Here is a 4,313-nt window from a genome sequence, read left to right as displayed (position 1 = left end):
AGAAAGAGGATTATCATCCTGGAGCTTAGTTGGAAAACTAAACGTTGCTTCCTCAAATTTTCATCTCCAAGTGCAGCAGTTCTGTAAACTTGCCAATCTTTCCGTTGCTGTCAGTTTCCCATTACTGCTGTCTGTTCTCAGATCTATCTGCTATTTCCCTTTCTGAACAACCCATACCTTTCTCCCTCACCATAGTCCTTGTTCAGCTGCCCATGGCCTCATACTTGGAGAGATTTCCTTATGGTATTCGATATCCCTCAATAAGAATATGCCATGTTCAGAAATGAGGGTCAATCCGGTTGAATGAATCCATCTCCTGGATTGGAAGGAGATGATATATCCATCTCTGTATACACAGTCTGGGAGACTCGCATTAATGCCATAAGATTTATTTCTTTCCTGCCAACAAAGCAGATAATCTATTATAAAATATATTTAGCCTATAAACGTCCAGTTACACCAGCCTGGAGGTGAACTCAACCTAATGAGTTTTTTTTTAAACCAGAGTTATACTACAGGTTTTAAAACAACAACCTACGCCCAGCAGTAGGCTGAAAATAAGACTGGAATTAGTTTTTGGTGATGTAAGTATGGAATCCCTCTGCTATTTTGGTATAACATTAATCCACACAAAATAAGATTAGAGTTGAGTACAAATTCTAGGCTGACACTCCACTGAGGGAATGCTGTACTGCTGGAGGCACTGTCCTTAGAATTAGACTTAGAATAAAATCCACCTGTCCCCTCAGTGCACTTAAAGGATTCCATGGCATGGTTTCAATAAAGGAGGGAAATTCTCAGATTTCCCAGCCATTATTTATCCATCAAACAACATCAGTGATAAAGAGATAAGCCGAATGTTATCATGTTGCTGTTTGTGGGAATTGTACACAATTGGATGCAGTGTTTCCTACATTACAACTGCAGCTTTGAAAGTTGTTAATTGGCGATAACACACTTTGCAATGACCTAAAGTCCTGAAATGTGCTGTGTGAATGCAAGTCTTTATTTCTTTAATGCTTCCTGAAATAACTCCACAGAGGCTGGTTTTCTGTCACCAAGTTACCGTTTATTTACACATGGAGCGTCCAGCTGATCCAGCTCCCTCAAAGCCAGCTCTCAGATTGAACAGAACCTGTCAGTCAGGGCTTTTTGATTGGACCAGATTAACAGCCCCAAACAGGGAACTCATTCTGTCATGTCCACCTGACTGACCTCATTATAATCACTATGTTTCTCCCCCTTGGAGTCCCAGGACATGGGCCAGTTCCTTTCCTTGTAGCTCTTCCTGGGCGTTTTGGCATCAAGTCAGGTTCCTCCAACTCTGCCTCCGATACAGCAGTGGCTGGCCTCTTGCACCCAGAAGAAATCCATTCTCTTCTTCAGGCAGCAAAGACAGAGGCAGTGACATCCACTGTGTCCAACCCCGATTCTGATGTACCTTCAGTGCTAGGAGAGTGAGAGCACATAGGTTCTGGAACAGCCAGAAAGGCTATCGAGGAGTCGAACCTGCTTTTGCTCCCACTCCATTTGTGAGGTTGCAGCCTTCAGATGGTCCATGTGCTTGTGCAGGCCCGTCACATCTGCCTAAATCTAATATGTCCCTGGTCCTGATCTCACATTAACGATGCCTCTTACCCAGGCAGGGGCATTCCTGTGGTTCCTCCACCAAACTTCAACCCCTATAGTAAACTGTCTCCCTCACTTAGCAGAGAGTTGTGTCTGGCCTTGGTGTTCCTGATACCATGTCACCCTCCCTCAAGGTCTGGAAACACCAGATTTAACCTGGTGCAGAGTCTACTCACCATTAGCAACTTTGCTGAGGATATCCCTGTAGTTGCAGGAGGGTGGTCCTGTAATTAAATAAGAATTGGGACAGTTTGGTATTTAGGGAAGCTGCAGGCTGTTTATTTAAACATTATTGAATTGCTCTTTCTGTCAGACCTCTGGATGATGGATGCTATAGAGCTGTCCTTATATGTCGATTATCATTCAACTTTAGGAAATATTCAAGTGCCCTGCTGGTAAACGATGGCCCATTATCTGTGACCAACACTTCCAGGAGTCCTTGTGTTGCAAAAGATACTCGCAGTTTTTCCTATCATCATCCCTGTACTTGACAAATGAATTTTGTGCAGGTCCAGCCACTTTGAGTGGGCATCCACAATGGCTAAGAACACTGAGCCCATGAAAGGGCCTATATAGTCAATATGTAACTGAAGGTTTACCTGACCATTCCCATGATTGTGGGGGAGCTGCTGATGGTAAGTTTCGTCCTTGTTGGGCACTCTGGGCACTGCCTCACCAATGCAGCTATGTCTGCATCCAATCCTGGCCACCAGAACTTTCTCACCATCATCTTCATTTTAGAAACCTCATGATGACCCTGGTGGAGTTCAGCTAGTATCTGGTGACGACCTTTGCCCAGGATTAATCATTCTTACTCCCCATAATAATCTGCAGTCCCTCCGGGTCCACAAAGGTTTTCAATTCTGGTTGTGATGGCTCTTTGGTTTCTCCTGTTACCACCAGCTGTTTCAGTTTTGAAAGGGCTGGATCTTTCTGCGTCCAAAGCTCGATATTGTCAGCTGTGACTGGAAGTGTGTCCAGAAAATGTAAAACCATTACAGACTCTTCCAGTGGCGCTACCACTGGTGGTCTATCTGCCAACTGAAAACAGCTCAATGCACCCACATTTGTTACTTGGCCTCCCAGATGATGTTCCAATCTGTAACTATATGCATTTTAGTATCAGAGCCCACTGCAGACTTCAGCCTGAAGTATGGGTGGCACTGCCTTGTCCTGAGTAGACCTAGCAGGAGTTTGTGATCTGTTATGATTACAAATATAACTGTAAAGGTACTGGTGGAACTTCCAGACTACAAATGTAACTGCCAAACCTTCCTTCTCTATCTGGGTGTATTTACACTCTGTATTAGCCAAAGTCCTGGATGTATATGCTATCAGATCTTCCTTCCTCTCAATTGGGCCACCTATGAGCTAATAGTACCCCAATGCTGTATGGGAAGGCATTGCATGTCAGTATCAGGTCTCGCTTGGGATCATTATGTACAAACACCTTCGAGGATGACAGCTGTTTCTTCACTTCCCTGAAAGGTATTTCTTGGCTACGCAACCATTTCCAAGGCTGGCTCTTCTTTAAGGGTCATGATGTGGAGGTGCCGGTGTTATACTGGGGTGGACAAAGTTAAAAATTACATGATACCGGGTCATAGTCCAACAGGTTAAATTGAAACTGCAAGCTTTCGATAGCTATCTGACGAAGGACAGTGCTTTGAAAGCTCGTACTTTCAAATAAACCTGTTGGACTATAACCTGGTGTTGTGTGATTTTTAACTTCTTTAAGAGTTGATGCAAAGTTACCAGGATGGGAGGCCTGGTTATGTATGAACTGTCTGTAATAATTCACCAGTCCACGGAAAGACCTAGACTCTGGTATAGATGTGGGAGTCAGGACACTTTTGATTGCCCTTGTTTTATCTTCCAATGGGTCTAATCCAGTTTTGTCGACTCTGTATCCCAAGTGAGTCACTTGGGGTACCTGGAACATATATTTTCCCCTTCTACTCACATGGGAGAAACGTCTAAGGACCATGTCCAAGTTCTCTAAGTACTCCTTATTGGTCTTCCCTATAATTAGCATATCATCTACATAAATGGCAACCTGACATAGAACTTGTTAAATGTTCTCCATTGTCTGCTGAAAAATTGCACAGACTGACGATACCCCAAATGGTAGTGTTGTTTATTGGTACAAACCCTCATGGGTATTAATTGTAGCATACTTCTGGGAATTCTCATATAACCACAATTGAAATTGCATGGCTCATGTCCAGCTTTGTGAATGACAGCGCCCCTGGCAGCTTTGCTTATAAATCCTCTATTCGAGGGATTGGATATTTATCCAGCTGCAAACAAAGCCAATTGACCAAATCTTTTAAATCCTCACAAGGCAAAATGATCTGCTGTGGTTCTGTTCGCCGAGCTGGAAGTTTTTGTTGCAAACGTTTCGTCCCTTGGCTAGGCGACATCATCAGTACTTGGGAGCCTCCTGCGAAGCACTTCTTTGATGTTTCCTCCGGTGTTTATAGTGGTCTGTCCCTGCCGCTTCCGGTTGTCAGTTTCAGCTGTCCGCTGTAGTGGTTGGTATATTGGGTCCAGGTCGATGTGTTTGTTGATGGAGTTTGTGGATGGAGTTTGTGGATACAGGAAAGCCACACACACAGACCAAGTCCTAAACCATGAAAGTAACCACCCCAACACACACAAACGAAGCTGCATCAGGACACTAT

Source organism: Chiloscyllium plagiosum, chromosome 30 (genome assembly GCF_004010195.1).
Source record: "Chiloscyllium plagiosum isolate BGI_BamShark_2017 chromosome 30, ASM401019v2, whole genome shotgun sequence".
NCBI classification, from domain to species: domain Eukaryota; kingdom Metazoa; phylum Chordata; class Chondrichthyes; order Orectolobiformes; family Hemiscylliidae; genus Chiloscyllium; species Chiloscyllium plagiosum.
This window is presented reverse-complemented; position numbering follows the sequence as displayed.